The following is a 17,483-nucleotide window of genomic DNA, read 5'->3' as shown; positions in this document are numbered from 1 at the left end:
TAAATCCAGCCACATATGAGCAGTTGATATTTGACAAAGGACCCAAACAGTTAAATGGGGAAAATACAGTCTTTTTAACAAATGGTGCTGGCATAACTGGATAGCCATCTGAAAAAAGTGAAACAAGAGCCATACCTCACTCCATGCACAAAAACTAACTCAAAATGGATCAAAGATTTAAATATAAAATCTAAAATGATAAAGATCATGGAAGAAAAAATAGGGACAACGTTAGGAGCCCTAATACATGGCATAAACAGTATACAAAATAGTATAAAGAAGGTAGAAGAGAAACTAGATAACTGGGAGCTCCTAAAAATCATGCACCTATGCTCATCCAAAGACTTCACCAAAAGAGTAAAAAGACTACCTACAGACTGGGAAAAAGTTTTTAGCTATGACATTTCTGATCAGCGCCTGATCTCTAAAATCTACATGATACTGCAAAAACTCAACTGCAAAAAGACAAATAACCCAATCAAAAAATGGGCAAAAGATATGAATAGACACTTCACTAAAGAAGGCATTCAGGTAGCTAACAGATATATGAGGAAATGTTCACGATCATTAGCCATTAGAGAAATGCAGATCAAAACTACAATGAGATTTCATCTCACCCCAACGAGGCTGGCATTAATCCAAAAAACACAAAATAATAAATGTTGGAGAGGCTGTGGAGAGATTGGAATACTTCTGCACTGCTGGTGGGAATGTCAAATGGTACAACCACTTTGAAAATCAATTTGGCGCTTCAAAAAAAAAATTTTTTTTTTTTTTTTTTTTTTTAAAGCTAGAAATAGAACTACCACAGGATCTAGCAATCCAACTCCTTGGAATATATCCTGGAGAAATAAGAGCCTTTACACGAACAGATACATGCACACCCATGTTTACTGCAGCACTGTTTACAATAGCAAAAAGATGGAAGCAAACAAGGTGTCCATCAATGGATGAATGGGTAAATAAATTATAGTATATTCACACAATGGAATACTACGCTTCAATAAAGAACAGTGAGCAATCTGTGGAACAATTCATAACATGGAGGAACCTGGAAGGCATTATGCTGAGTGAAATTAGTCAGTTGCAAAAGGACAAATATTGTATAAGACCACTATTATAAGAACTTGAGAAATAGTTTAAACTGAGAAGAAAACATTCTTTTGTGGTTACGAGAGGGGGGAGGGAGGGAGGGCGGGGGAGGGGCATTCACTAATTAGTAGATAAGAACTACTTTAGGTGAAGGGAAAGACAACACACAATACAGGAGAGGTCAGCACAATTGAACGAAACCAAAAGCAAAGAAGTTTCCTGAATAAACGGAATGCTTTGAAGGCCAGCATAGCAGGGGCAGGGATCTGGGGACCATGGTTTCAAGTGACATCTAAGTCAATTGCAATGATCAAATATATTAAGAAAACATTCTGCATCCCACTTTTAAGAGTGGTGTGTGGGGTCTTAAACGCTAGCAAGCAGCCATCTAAGATGCATCAACTGGTCTGAACCCACCTGGATCAAAGGAGAATGAAGAACACCAAGAACACAAGGTGATTATGAGCCCAAGAGACAGAAAGGGCCACATGAACCAGAGACTACATCATCCTGAGATCAGAAGAACTAGATGGTGCCCGGCTACAACTGATGACTGCCCTGACAGGGAACACAACAGAGAACCCCTGAGGGAGCAGGAGAGCAGTGGGATGCAGACCCCAAATTCCCATGAGACCCGACTGACTGAGACTAGAAGGACCCCGGTAGTCATGGCCCCCTGACCTTCTATTGGCCCAGGATAGGAACCATTCCTGAAGCCAACAATTCAGACATGGAATGGACTGGACAATGGGTTGGAGAGGGATGCTGGTGAGGAGTGAGCTTCTTGGATCAGGTGGACTCTTGAGACCATGTTGGCATCTCGTGCCTGGAAGGGAGATGAGAGGGTAGAGGGGATTAGAAGCTGACGAAATGGACACTAAAAGAGAGAGTGGAGGGAGAGAGCGGGCTGTCTTATTAGGGGGAGAGTAATTGGGAGTGTGTATCAAGGTGTATATGGGTTTTTGTGTGAGAGACTGACTTGATCTGTAAACTTTCACTTAAGGCACAATAAAAATTATTTTAAAAAATTGTAAGAATTTGTATGGCAAAAAACAAATCATAAACAAATTTGTCAAGCACACAACAGCAGACAAGGTGTAAGAATAGTGTGGGTGTGGTGTCTGACCTCCTCTAACTTCACAAGGTGGAAGGAGAATCAAGATTAGCAGCCCAAGGTTGATCCCTATGAGGCAGAGGTCAGACATGCCTCCTCCCTGCATCTTTACCATTCTGACACCAACTATCCCTCCCGTGGTGCTCTCTACTTCTCTACTGGTTTCATTAATTCATTGCAATGGCCACTCGGAACTCGTAGACCATACTCATGATTATGAGGTTTATTAGGGAAGTAACAGATTAGACTCCTGCTTCCAGGAGCTTCTCAGGGCAGGGATCCTGGGCCCAGAGGGTGTGCAGGTTCCTGGCTGTTCTGCCTTGGTGGTAGTGGGATTCTCTCCTTTCCACATCTGAGATGGCTCATTTCAGTCTAGTAAGATGGTGGAACTAACCAATCTCCTTGCTGGGCCACAATTACCCCATTACACAGTCCCACCCAATTACTTGGGTGGGAGTTATAAGATCATGACTAGGATGGCCACAAAAAAGTGATCCATCACACAGAACAGGGCCAAGGCCTGGATGATTTAGGTTCAGACAATTGATTACTTATGTAGACAACAAAAGGATGAGTAGCCAAAGGTGCCTGGGTTCTAATTCCTTACACCAAAAAGGAAGACATGGAAACAAAAGGGGCCTGATGAATACAGCAACAGTTGCAGGATACCTGTTGCTGATGAGTCAATTCTGGAATGCACCTAAGCAGTTTTATAGTTTGCAGCCATAGCCTGAAGGTGAACAGACCATAAAATCTCATATCTCACATCAGAACCTGGAAGGCGATGAAAAACTGTCCCATGACTGTCTCTCAGAGAAGATAGGGAGGGAAGTGGAGAGATGGTCTCAGGGTAGTTCTTCACAAGCCTCATGGCAGTTCTTTACATGCCTCCAAGGTCTCTTGTTCTGGGAGAATCACTTTTTACGTGTGAGGATAAATCATTTCCCAGAAAATGATTTGGAAAAGGTTTGTGAGAATGGTTGCACAGCTTGAAGAATGTAATCAGTGTCACCGGGTTGTACTTGTAGAAATCGTTGAGTAGGCGTAGGTTTTGTTATGTGTATTTTCACCACATGCACTCAAATATATACTTCTTCTCTCTCTTTTCTGATGTGTCAAAAATATATTGTTGCTGTTGTTAGGTGCCCTCAAGTGCGTTCTGACTCTTGGCTACCCTATGTACAACAGAATGAAACGCTGCCGGGTCCTGCTCCGTGCTAACAACTGTTGCTATGTTCGAGCCCATTGTTGCACCACTGTGTCAATCCATCTCATTGAGGTTCCTCTTCTCTTTCACAGACCCTCTACCAAGCATGATGTCAGTCACCAGGGAGTGGTCCCTCCTAATAACAATTCCAAAGTAAGTGAGAGGAAGTCTCATTGGCAGCAACTGACAATGTAGAAGCTCCTAATTCTGTTGGTGGAGTTTGGGTTGCAAAGTGGTTAAGACCTCTCAGTTGCTAATCAAAACGTTGGCAGTTTAAATCCACCAGCGGTCCTTGGAAACCCCATGGGGCAGTTCTACTCTGTTCTATAGGGTCGCTATAAGTCAGAATTCACTGGATGGCAATGGGTTTTTCTTCCCTTTTGTTTATTCTCTTGGTAAGCGGCTAGAGAAGATTCTGTAACAATGGAAGGGAGTATAAAAAGCACCCGCCCAACGTGGGGCTCGAACCCACGACCCTGAGATTAAGAGTCTCATGCTCTACCGACTGAGCTAGTCGGGCACCGCAGCTCCTTCCTTTCTACATAATTTTCATTGTCTTTGAAGCTAAAGTCATAATTACTCAGTGTGAAAGTAATCCCTGAGTTTACAAATTCATGGACGCAGTCTTTACCTTTTCCCGCTGAAAAACTCGAGGCTCAAAGACGGAGTTTGTGCAGGGTCCGACGGACTCACCGGACGTGAGAATCAAGAGTCCCGAAACCCTGATATTTCCGAAAATTCCTTCCGGACCTGGTCACTCTGAGAACCGGGTTTCGAGAACCCAGGCTCCGGAAGAGCGCGAAGGAAGGAGATGAGTGCCGCAAACAACCGCCGGGAGCAGGAGGAGAGCAGAAACTTGCTCCTGGGACCTTGGCGCTGCAGCCCAAGCTCCGTCTTCCCGGTCCCAAACCCTTTTCTCCCCTAAACCATGATGGAGGAGGGGGCAGAAGGCGACGCGTTATTGGACAGTAGGTCCTATATATTTGGGAGCATTATTTTGTCTTTAAATACTGAAATTTTGTGTGGACCGAGTAAAAGAGCATATTCTTTGCGAATAAAGGTGCCACCGAGATTTAAACTCAGATCGGATTCAGGGCCTCATGCATACTTGCTCGCGGGGTCCTTGGCTCCTGTCGCCAAAGCGTTCAGATCTCCAACCTCTGAAAGGATGGAGCTCCGAGGTCATCCTCTAGAAAGGTCCTCTCCGCTGCTCCCGTAAATGTGGAGGAGACTGTCCTTGCAGCCTTGGTTACTGCTTCCGCGGATTTCATTTTGCCTTGAAGCGTCTCTACGTATGGCTGGTGGAAACTATTATTCACCAATTCTTTGACTGCACTCCTGAGAAGCTGCCTCCAGCAAAAGCAGAATTACAACTTTTAAAAGACTGGACTGTGAAAGGAAATCTCAACTACATATCGCGAGTGGGATTTGAACCGAAGTTACTGAGGCCATAACGCAAGGTCCCAACCACTATACCATGTAGGCTGCTCGTAGGCAGAGTTGGTAACTGAGCCCTCAAGGGAAGTGGGTGCACACGTCTACAAAAGACTCATCCAAAAATATTCATAGCAGTCTTGGTCACGAGCAAACACTAGAAATAACCCAATTGCGCACCAATACTGGTGTATTCACACTTTAAAATAACCTGCATTAATGTCGTAGAAATTAACTAGTGAAGCAGGCAGGCAAAAATGTAGATGAATGTATTCCAAAAACACGACGCTGCTTGACTGGAAAAAAAAAAAAAGCCGGGTACTACAAGATACACATTCATTAATGTGAAATCCAAAAGCAGGCAACAGTACTCTCTTGTGATAGAAATCAGAATAGTTAATAACTAAGCGTGAGAGGGGGGCGAATGATTGGAAAAGTGTTCTACAGCCCTTGCTGGGAAGATGGAAGTTTCCTATAACTTCATCTGGATGATGATTACATTTTCCCTTTTAGTAAGCCGCCCAGCTAAGGTTTTTACATTTCACACTATGGGAGTTATATTTGAAGAGTTAACTGTTGGCATAAATATGGGGAACGGAGGATGGGGATAAGACCGTGTAGAGCATGGCAAGGAGCTTGGATATTTTCAACTCACTAAAAATTCATTCTTTTTTAGTCTAAAAAAGTCATACTGATAGCTGAAATATCTCAGTCAGAAAAATGGTTATGACCACATCTCATTAGACTCAGTGACAGGCAGCATTTCACCTTCTCCTCACTCGTAGGGAACGTCTATAGGTTGCGAATGACCAGACTCCAGGTTTGTGCACTGTCGGGTTTCTTTCGCTTCTCCTGACTCGCAGCTGAGTCCTGCCGCTCTATGGCCTCAAATCAGGGGTGCGGCCTGTGCAAGAACTAAAGGCAAACCTCAGGAGGAGTCAGTTCGTGCCAAGACAGACGCCTGACACTGCCGAGGTTAATATGGCCACCACGAAGAGTACCAACCACTCACTATCCCATCACCGCAGGCCATAAACTTACAAAGATGATGAGTTTCCTTGAATATTTTTGAAGTGAAAACATTCACAATATTTCCTCGCTTTGCTGTTGGATAGCTACAGATAGTTCGCTTTTCTCTCTTTCAAGCCTTCTCTCGGTTCCCTCCCTCGCCTGCCTCCCCATCCTGCTACTTCAGAAAAACCGTTCTCTCCTCCCAGGATCCCAACTGAGTCTCCGCACAGGGTCCCCCGGAGGTCTAGTCCTCACCCACGCCTCCCTGTTTTCCTTCGCTCCCCTTCACTGTTCCCCTTTGCCCCCTTATTTTCCCAGCTCCCGCCCCACCGACGCCAACCAAGTCGAGCCAGGGGCGCCCAGCGGCGCGGGCGGGCGGAGCAGAAGAGGCGAAGGGACGTCCCGAAGCCCACGGGGCTCAGCTAGTCGTGGGCCCCGCCCGGGATGGACGGGGGTCGCAGACTAGGGGGTCTCTGGGGGTCGTCGACTTCTGAGGCGGGAGAGGAGTAGGGAGGGCGAAGGCCATTCGGTGGCCCTTCTAGCTTGGGACTCACCGAAAGCACAGGTTTCAAATGTGAAAAACAATGCGATTTGTCTCCCCAATCTTTCTGGTTTTTCGGGTCTGTGGGGCCTGCGCAGTTGTGCCGCAGAAAGCTCGTGGCATCGGGGTTAGTAAGAAATCCCTGTTTACTGAGACCAGGAGCACTGGTTTCTGAAGGCTCTGTGGCGCAACCGGTTACCGCGTTCGGAAGTTAACCAACCGAAAGGCTTGTAGTTCGAGGCCACCCCGGAAAGAGGTGCGCTCCCTTACTCTCCTGTCCTCTCAAATCCTTCCAGAAGAGTCGTTGAAAACAAGTTAGGAGTTCGCCTGGGAATCCCGAAATGCTTGAAAGAATAAAATCATCATTAAACGAGGTTTTCCCAGTGTTTATGTGTACTATTATTTATTGAACACTTTCATCATTCTTGTACACGTATCTTTGGCGACTTGTGCAAGTTATTTCTATAGGGTACGGTGTGGAAGAGCAATTGCAGAAGAGACACTATGCTGGGGCAATCTTAGGGTTCACCTTGTTTGTTTCCTGGTTTTCAAGGGTTGGTCACCCTGTTGCCTGATTTCCAGTGTTTTGAAAACCGGTGTTTCATAAACTTCGTCTTTTTTTGTTCAGGAGCCCCGTTGCCGCAATGGTTAAGGGCACTCGCCTGCTAATCCAAAGTCAGAAGTTTGAACCCACCAGGCGCTCTGCGGGAGAAAGAGTTGGCAGAGGGAGAAAGATGTGGAAATCGGCTTCAGTAAAGATTACAACATTGAAAACCCAATGGGGGCATTTCTAGTCTGTTCTATAGGTTCGCAATCAGTCATAATCTACTCGACGGTGACGGGTTTGGTTTTGGTTAGTCCATGTTTGCCAAAAGTGGAAGGCGTATGTTTAAATGTTTTTCATTTGAGTTCAATAGTTGTATAAATGTATTTGCATTTCAATTTATTTTTGCAACTCAATGAGTCATTTTCTTAATACCTTTGCCAGCACAAAAAATTTTTTATACATCTGTGGTGCGATGAGTTCCTTTATATGGGCTTTTGCCTTGATTCTTTGGAAAAAAGAGCTGTAGAGGTTTTTTTCCTAGCCTTGATGAGTTGTTACTTTTTCCCTAGTTCTTTGCAAAAACCACTTGAGGGACCTCCAAAGTCGCTTTCTAGCTCAGAGGGCTGTTACTTTTGCCCAGGAAAGAAGCTGGTCTGTACAGGGAGAAAGACCTGGTGATCTGCTCCTGTAAAGATTAGAGCCTAGGAAACCTCATGGAGCAGTTCTACTCTGTCAAGTGAGGTCACTATGAGTCAAAATCCACTTGATGGCACCTCACAACATGTTTGGTTAAAAATTGTAGATAGACATAGAAGTCTCCATGTTGCAAGCACTAATGTAACAATTGATGCAGGCAGGGATCATCAACAAACATTAAAACATTTTAAGGATACACTCGTGCACACATACAGTGTGTTTACACGCTCTCTAAGTGTCCCACGAACTAAAAATTACAAAGTGAAAAATGTCTCTTTACAGTGGAGAGGACAGACACATCCTTACACTAAGAATCAGTAACAGTGATGAACACACTGACCCCTCTCTCGGTCCTGACAGGATGCTGTACAAAGCACACAGCATTACTTATGCGGTGTTATTGCCCAAAGAGTTCAACTTGATCAGAATGTAGGGCATGAAAATGGGTCTATCCTCTTCAAAAACCACAACAAAGGAGTAGGAAGGGAGTAGGGAGACAGTTTCATGTAATTAGGAATGAAGAGATATAATAATCAAGTGCCATTTAGGAGCCTTGACTGGAGGTTGGAGAAACAACAACAGCACTACACCTCCCCTCGCTCTGGCCCTCTGGCTCTAGCTCTCTCACTTTCGTGGTATATCTATCTATCTGTCTACAAAACAATTGAGGATATTTGTATCTGAACACTATGTTAGGTATTAGTGAATTAATATTGATATTCTTAAGTTTGATAACTGAATTGTATTATGGTGATATAGAATAATATTCTTAATCTCAGGATATAAATGCTGAAGTGTTTAGTAGTTTTTTTTTTTGTCTGAATTTACTAAGAAATATGTATGTTTGTGTGGGCATGTGTAGAGACAGAGCAAATGAATATCAATTGCTAAACTTAGTAGAACAGTGTGAGGTGATCATTGTATAATTCTTTCAATTTTTTCTGTAGGTTTCAAAATTTTCCCATAGTTGCTGGGGGTGGGGACAGGATGATTGTAAAATATGGCAGGCTGTGAATAGCTGGCAGATCCTGGACTAAAATTGACTCCCTACGGGTCTCCTTCTTGCTGGACGATGTGACTGTCCCCACTACCAGTCACTGCTACAATAAAGAAAGATCACTAATCTGCTGTACAAACTCATCTGAAGGGATCCCTTCCTGCCACCCAGCATTTGGGAGAAATATCTACTTTGTCCTTCTTCCTTGAATCAGCCTGTTGTAGACTGGAAGTCTGGTAAGTTTGAGGCTACTTTACATGTTTCAAAGTTTCTGAATAAGATGTCCTGCTTTTATACTTGATTTCAAAAGACAAGTCAATGGTTATGAGAAATTTATTTCCAGGGGAAAAAAAACAAATGACAACAAAACAGGAGAGTAAAATTATTTGTAACCTCCCAGTCTCATCTGGGAGACCTCAACAGAGACCTCTAGGATGGAATATCCTCTAGAACTGTACAGGAAGTTTTTTCTTCAACACGTGTGAACAGCAAGCTCTGAGGATCCTTCTTTGGCAGACAGTCTATCGCTGTTTCTTTGAGAACCCAGGCTTAGACACGTGTGAGTCTGCTGCCCTGATTACAGGCACCTCACCACAAGGACAGATAGTGTTAGCTCTGTTCCTGGGTGTGAGACCCAATATTGTTTTTCTAAGTAAAACCAGGTGCTTAGTAACATTTAACTTTGGAAGGAAGTGGTGCATCTAAACTGGGTTGTTATCACTCTGAGGTATAAATGTAGTGGATGTATTAATGATGGAATTTCTTAGATTAGCTTGGAAAAGAAAGCTTATAATTTTGATATCTACGAAGAAAATTTTAGGCAACAGAGCATGTATAAAATAAAGTTTATTTTCAGAGATTTTAATACCCTCAAGTTTCAAAGGAAATGGACATGTGCCAAAAAGCCGATGAATCGTCTGCAGTGATATTATTATTCCCAAGTCCCTGAGATTTTCTTCCAGCTGCTGCTAACTCCTGCCATCCACAGGCTGGGACTGGGGAGGGAAAAGGATCTGGTTCTCTCAAGTTATCTGTGAATGTAGTCATCGGTGCCCTTCGGGCAGTTATCGCATTAGGAGGCTGAGGGTTTGCGGTTTCTGCCATGAAACTAGCTGTTTGGAGTAAAAATCCTAAATGGCTGTGACATCCAATTTTCATCTTGCTTTCAGGTTTGGACTTTCACTTGTTTTGTTGTGTTAGTTTTGGTCATCAATTTGGGAACTTAGCTGAAGTTTGTGACTATGCATTGTTGAAATTAGACAAGATCTTTTCATAGTTCCAGCATTCGCTGTCACCTGAAACAGAAAGGAAGAAATCCAAATAAGAATCTTCTATCAGCCCCTGCTAAGTGAGGCTAGAGTGAGAAGTGGTGATGGAGGCCAGGTGCACACTGAGTGCAGTTAAGTGGATGAGCTCCAGTCTGGAAGGAGTTAGTGATGACAGCAGGTTAGAGGAAATGTGCTCTGAAATATACTTAGATCCCATTCCCTGGTGCTGGTGATAGCCCTCTTCAAAGACGCTGCATATGAGTTGGTTAGATCCCTCCTCAGCTGTCAGTTTACTCTCTATTGTACTCTTCTGGAGGAAAATGAAGACCTCTCACACCTCCCAGGAAAAGATGTGGGTAGCCTCAAGCAAGCATGAACTTTCAGAAACAACTGATTATAGGAGAGAATATATTCAGGAAAATCTCCCTCCTAAATTCATGTCCTATTCCTTGTGAATAGGTGGGGTGGTGCCAAGGGAAGAGTCCCAAAATGTGTAAAGGAGCAGGGACCATCCAAGTATAGTTCTACCTTTTGCAGATGAGGAGACAGGTGTGGCAAGAGACTAAGGACCAGCTAAACCTGGATGACCTACAAATGAGAAACTGGGACCAGAACCCAGGCCTCTGACCTTTTCATCTGCATCTCAGAGTTTGGGGAAAGGGAGAGGAAAGGCTCCAATCTGGATAAAGCCGATGAGCACCAGAGGCTATTGGGTCATCTTGGTAGGGAAAGGAAAAAGGCTTTACAGAAAGGGCTTGCAAGCGTTCTTCTAAAGAGATCAGGGAAAAAAAGGAATCATCAGAAAGAGAAAAATGGGAATTAGCAGATAAAGAGTGAAGCTTTAATCTTGAACCAATCCATTTTTACCCCATGGAAGCCAATATTCTCTAAAGTGACTTCCATATCAGGTTGTATCTTAGGGGAATTTCTAGGAATATGTTCAATAGATAAACTACTAGAATTTTCAAGTAAAAAACTACTAACTTACTGTTTTTAGGTGGCCTCTGTAACCTGATTCATTTCAAATGTGTTTTTAAGGAAAAAGATTTTTTTTTTTAAACTGTGGTGATAATATACACAACTAAACATATGCCAATCCCATAATTTCTACATATATATTATTGACATTGATTACATTTTTCAGATTTTGCAACCACTCTCACTATCCTTTTCCAAATTATTCCATCACCATTAACGTAAACTCAACGTCTCCTAAGCAAAAACTCCCCATTTCCTGCTCCCTTCCACCCCTGGTAACTAATAATTTTTGGTTTCCATTATATACTTCCTTCCCACTCATCTGTCAGTCTGTCAGTGGAATGAAGGATGCCATTGCTGATATCAGAGGATCTTGGCTGAAAGCAGAGAATAGCAGAAAGATGTTTATCTGTGTTTTATTGACTACAAAAAGGCATTTGACTGTGTGGATCATAACAAGTTATGGATAATATTGCAAAGAATGGGAATTCCAGAACATGTAGTTGTGCTCATGTGAATTCTGTACCTAGACCAAGGGGCAGTCACGCGAATAGAACAAGGGGATATTATGTGGTTTAAAATCAGGAAAGGTGTGCATCAGGGTTGTATCCTTTCACCATACATATTCGAACTGTATGCTGAGTAAATAAACGGAGGAGCTGGACTACATGAAGAAGAATGAGGCATCAGGATTAGAGGAAAACTCATTAGCAACATGCCATATGCAGATGACACAGCCTTGCTTGCTGAAAGTGAAGAGGACTTGAAGCACTTACTAATGAAGATCAAAGAGTACAGCCTTTAGTATAGATTATACCTGAACATAAAGAAAACGAAAATTCTCACAATTGGACCAATAAGCAACATCGTGATAAACAGAGAAAAGATTGAAGTTGTCAGGAATTTCATTTTATTTATTTCCACAATCAATGTCCATGGAAGCAGCAGTCAAGCAATCCAAGGATTTATCTGCTGCAGAAGATGTCTTTAAAGCCTTAAAAAGCAAAGAAGTCACTTTGAGGACTAAAGTGTGCTTGACTAGGCCATGGTATTTTCAATTGCTTCATGTGCATGTGAAAGCTGGACAATGAATAAGGAAGTCCGAAGAATTGATGCCTTTGAATTATGGTGTTGGTGAAGAATATTGAATATTCCTTGGACCACCAGAATGAACAAATCTGTCTTGGAATAAGTACTGCCAGAATGCCGGCTGCTTCAGGATAATAAGGAACATGGTGAGACCAGTGAATTCCATGAGCGTGGGCCCATTGCTATACTTCATTTGCTGTGAAGTGAGTCCCTTGATCTGAGGCGATGCTCTGTGGGATTTCGTGACGATGGATAAGGCATTCTGTGAGTCCACTGTTGATGTTATGCGTGCAGGGAAGAATAATCCGTATCCAGACTATGCGTCTATCCCAGTAAGAACAAAACTTTGCCCTTTCTATGATGGAAGTAATCCAATGTAATTAACCTGCCACCAGGTTGCTGGTTGATCACCTCAAGGATGGTGTCATTTCAGAGCCTCAAGGCTGGCGTATTCGGCATTCAGCATTGGCTATAGCCAAGTCAGCCTTGATGAGGAGAAGGCCAGGTAACTGAGCCTTGTAAAACCTCCATCAATGCCACCATGACCACTTTGTTCATGAGCCCATTGGACAATGATGGGAGTGGCTGGGAAAAGAAGATGACTGGTTTCCACAGAATAAGTCATCCTATTCTCTTCATTATTAAAATCCTCCTCTGCAGAGGTCATCCTTGGTGACCATTCACATACGACACATAAGACTCTTCATTCCTTTGGCCCATTCAGAGAGATCTATCCACATACCTCTTCTCCGTACCTCCTTGTCTCCAGTTTTCTGGTCATGTCCCTTCCGAGTCCCTGACCATCCAACCAAACCATCGGCCACAGCCCATGAATCAGTATACAATGGCACACCTAGCCATTTTTCCTTCGAGGCAAAGTGAACAAGGAGGTGCACTGCTCAAAGTTCTGCCTGTCGGGAAGATTTCCCTTCACCAGAGTCCTTCAGGGAGGTCCCAGAAAGGGCTGCATTGCTGAGGCTGTCCACTTCTAAGGGGTGCTTGCACTTCATGCAGAACCATCTGTCATGGATTGAATTATATCCCCCCAAAAATGTATGTATCAATTTGGCTGGGCCATGATTCCTGGTATGGTGTGATTTTCCTGTATGTTGTAAATCCTGCCTCTATGATATAATGAGGGAGAATGGGTGGCAGTTGTGTTGGTGAGGAAGGACTCAATATACAAGACTGGATTGTGTCTTGAGGCAATCTCTTGCGATTAAAAGAGAGAAGTGACCAGAGATATAGGGGACCTCATACCACAAAGAAAGCAGTGCCAGGAGCAGAGCATGTCCTTTGGAACTGGGCTCCCTGTGCGTAGAAGCTCCTAGTCTGGGGGAAGATTGATGAAAAGGCAGACAAAGAGAGAAGGTCTTTCCCTGGAGCTGATGCCCTGAATTTGGACTTTTAGCCTACTTTACTGTGAGGAAATAAACTTCTCTTTGTTAAATCCATCTACTTGTAGTGTTTCTGTTACAACAGCACTAGACGACTAAGACACCATTTGTAAACCAGTCATGAGTTTTTTCTTCCTCAATCAGCTGATCACAAGGAACTCTCCATGAGGCCATAGGTACATCCTGGGAGAGGCAGGTAATGTGATACAAGTGGAGACAATGGGCATTAGGACCATTTCCTCATGCAACTTACTTGTACCTTCAGGTTCTGCTCAAGGCCAATCTTGTATACACCATTTTCATTTAATGATGTCATGTTATGTCTGACTTTATGGCCCTGTGGGTCAGACAACACCCAGCTCATGATGGGCAACTCAGGCTGCCTGGTGACTTGGTGGCCCACGGTTAAGCAGTCTCTACTAAGGCCCAGTAACAAGACAAAAGCTGTTCCTCGAAATGAAACTATTGTCTGCAGAGGATGGCAGGGCTTTGCTCCTAAATCCTAAGGGTCTGCACTGTGATTCGACAATAGAGGCCTGCCAAAGGCTCCAAACAGCATTTTTATCTGCTACTGACACTTCAAGCTACATTTCATCAGCCAGATAATATAGCCCCAGAGGCGGAGTGGCTTGAGGGCAGCCTGAAATTTTGTGGGATTAATTTCCCATCTTCTAGCATGCAAAACTTTTACCAATAAGTTCAGAATCACTGACACTTCTTCCTTAATACATCCATTCGGCATAATGTCATCAGTGTAATGGACCAGTGTGATGTCTTGTGCAAGGGAAAAGCAATCACGTTTCCTACAGACTAATTTATGACATAGGGCCAGAGAGTTGATATTCCCATGAGGTAGGACAGTGAAGGTGTATTTCTGGCCTTGCCAGCTGAAGGCAAATTTCTTCTGGTGTTCCATCAAAACTGTAATTAAGAAAAAGGCATTGGCCAGATCAATAGCTATGTACGAGGTAGCAGGAGATGTATTAATTTGCTCAAGTAATGAAACCACATCTGGAACAGCAGCTACAATTGGAGTCACCACCTGATGAAGTTTATGATAATCCACTGTCATTGTCCAAGATGCATCTGTTTTTTGCATAGGCCAAATAGGCGAGATGAGTTGGGATGTCATGGGAATCATCACCCCTGCAGTCTTCAAATCCTTGATGGTGGCAGTGGTCTCTCTAATCACCCTCCAGAAATGTGGTATTGCTTTTTGTTTACTATTTTCTTAGGTAGGGGCAGTTCTAATGGCTTCCGTTTGGCTTTTACTATCATAATAGCCTATACTCCAGTTTTCAGGGATTCAGTATTGGGGATCTGCCAGCTGCTGAGTAAATCTATTCCATTATGCATTCTGGAACTGGGGAAATCACTACAGGATGGGTTTGGAGACCCACTGGACACACTGTGTGATAAACCTGAGCTAAGTGTCCAATAATAATCTGGGACACAGATGGCCCTACTCTGATTGGTGAACCACAGCAAAGTTTTGGGTCTCTTGAAATTAGTGTAATTTCAGAGCCAGTATCCAGTAATCCCCCAACAGTCTGATTATTTCCTTTTTCACAATGAACAGTTACTCTCATAAGAGGTCATAGAACACTTTTGGGAAGGCTGGGAGAAAGATTAACAGTATAAATTTTTGTCAGTGTAGTGCTGTCCTTCTTCAAGGTGACCAAGCCTCTGCTATATTCAAGGGATTGTTGATCTATAAACTGGCTCAAGTCTGGGAATTGATTGAGGGACTGTAACTCTCTATTCTGGTGATTCAAGTTAGACTGCAGCTCACTTGACCCAGAAATCCTCTGCTTATACAGATGAAGTAAATATTTAGTAGATTTCCCATCTATTTCATTGGTAGGGGCACCATGACTAAGCAGCAAACGCCATAAGTCCATGCAAGTCAGACTAGGGCTAATTAATGCTTTGGCACTACTGTTCGTTACAGTAACCACACCCACCTTGTCTTTGTCAATCGGTGCCAGCACTTAGCCCCTACCACCACAGGGTCCAACCAGCCCCACTGTAGTTAGGTGTCTTAATTCAGTTTGGGATGTTCTTTTCCTGTGTTTCATACCTCCTCCTGGGTCACACTTTCTACCTCACCTTTTGTGCTTGGTGGGACTTTAGTCTAGAAGCAGTAAAATGGGTGTTGTGGATATGTTCTGAGAATATTCAGCAATGTCTTGTAAGGCATCTGCTTCAGATGATGCCACAGGCAATGACCCAGATGCTGCCCCTGTTGATATCTCAGAAAAATACTCTTCAGACACAGCTGGGTTATTCTCATCAGATGGGGGTGGAGAAGTTAATGGTTTTACTGGGGAGGGTGGATTAGCAGACAAAGATGAAGTAGTCTCTTCAGATGGGAGTTAGAAGGCTGGTTCTGTTGAGTGAGTTGATGGAATTTAAGGGCTCATTGCCCCAACTTCCTGATTATCTGCCCACATGTCGCCATCTCAAGTTTCAGGCTCCAATTTATTCCCAACCAATGCCCCCACTTTAAGTTCAGACACCATTTGAGGTTGGGAATTCAATTGGCATTGTAATTCAGCCATTCTTACTGTAAGATTATGGGTTTATTCTTCAGCAATATCAGCTCTGTTGCTACAAGAAATAAGGTTTTCTTTCAGAGCCTATGTGGTAAAGTTGAGGTCGTTTATGTGGTGCTTGAGCTGTGATTCTGAAGCTCTGAGCTCATCTCTTTCTTTCACTACTTTGTCTTGCTAAAGTAGAACCAACTAATCAGCCTCCTTATACTTCTCATTCTAACAAGATTGTAGAAAAGTATCAAAGATGTGAGCACCAAAGCCTTGCCTCTCAGCAGTACATGATCTATTGGTGGTGATATTTTGTGTATTTCTGTTGCTACCTCACTGCATGGATTAACGGTGCCCTCTCTACTACTAGAAAGAAAATCATCAATATTTTTAAGACTAACAAGACTTGAGAACCAATTTAGAAAACTCATCCTTACAATTTTGTTTGTCTAGAATCACTCTCAGTACCAAATATCTTAGGGTGGGTTCTCTAGAGAAGCAAAACCAGTAAAGTGTGTGTGTGTGAGTGTGCATGTGTATATATGTTAGTATATGTATAAGTATGTATGCATGTATATGTATATATAAAGAGAAGGAGATAAATAGATTTATCTCAAGGGAATGGCTCATGAAATTGTAGAAGCTGGCAAGTACCAAGTCTGTGGGTCAGGTGTCAGACTGGAGGCTTCTCCTGAATCATGCAGCTGCAAGGGGAGACGAGCCCAAGATCAGCAGATCAGACAGCAGTCAGTTGGCTCACAGACCCCAGACTCTGACAAATCCAGGCAGGGGCAGATAAGACGGCAGGCTTCTGGCTCGCAGGCTGCAGGAGCCAATGAATCCTGAGATCAACAAGGATTACAGCAGACTGATGGCTGAAGTATCAGATGTCAGATGATGACAACCTGGATGCACAATTCAGAGTAAGCAAAAGCCCGTGAACTTTACCAGAACATCCATATATACTGGATGCAGGCTACATCCCCGAGGAAACTCCCCTAACAACTGATTGGCTTATCACATCATATCCCATCATGGAGGTGATTACATTATATCACAAAATAGAGTATATCTAAATTCGTATATAACTGCCAAATTACATCATTACATAACTGCTAAACTACATCATTAGATAACTGCCAAACCACTGAGAATCATGGCCCAGCCTAGTTGGTGCATAACTTTAACCATCACAGATCCCTATCTAGAATGGGTGCTTTGTGAGATTAGAGACAGTGCCATGTATTATGGAACTCACAGCACCTGGTAGAATATAAACGCACAACTGGGCATTCTGTGAACACTTAGAACTGGGTACTCCTAAAGCTGGACTAGACATTTATACTCATCTACCCCATCTGATGCCTGAGTCTTCCCCCTTTTGCACCAAGAAGAGATCATCTGTAGAACATCTTTGAAATTCTATTCTCTGAATTCCTATTAAGTGTCAGAGGAATTACAGACAGACTAGGCAGAAGCAAGGGCTCCACAGCTATGGTGCTGTTGTACGCTGGGTTCTCTAAAGAAGCAAAATCAGTAAAGCGTATAAATAAATATATATCTAGTGAG

General features: G+C 43.2%; 1 non-coding gene across 1 annotated transcript; it reads right to left on the bottom strand.

Moving 5' to 3' along the window:
• Positions 1 to 3,860: 3,860 nt before the first annotated feature.
• On the bottom strand, positions 3,861 to 3,933 carry TRNAK-CUU (transfer RNA lysine (anticodon CUU)). Its single transcript has one exon. It is a non-coding gene; the product is annotated as a tRNA-Lys (tRNA).
• Positions 3,934 to 17,483: the final 13,550 nt, after the last annotated feature.

Source organism: Loxodonta africana, chromosome 3 (assembly GCF_030014295.1).
Source record: "Loxodonta africana isolate mLoxAfr1 chromosome 3, mLoxAfr1.hap2, whole genome shotgun sequence".
Classification (NCBI taxonomy): domain Eukaryota; kingdom Metazoa; phylum Chordata; class Mammalia; order Proboscidea; family Elephantidae; genus Loxodonta; species Loxodonta africana.
This window is presented reverse-complemented; position numbering and strand designations above follow the sequence as displayed.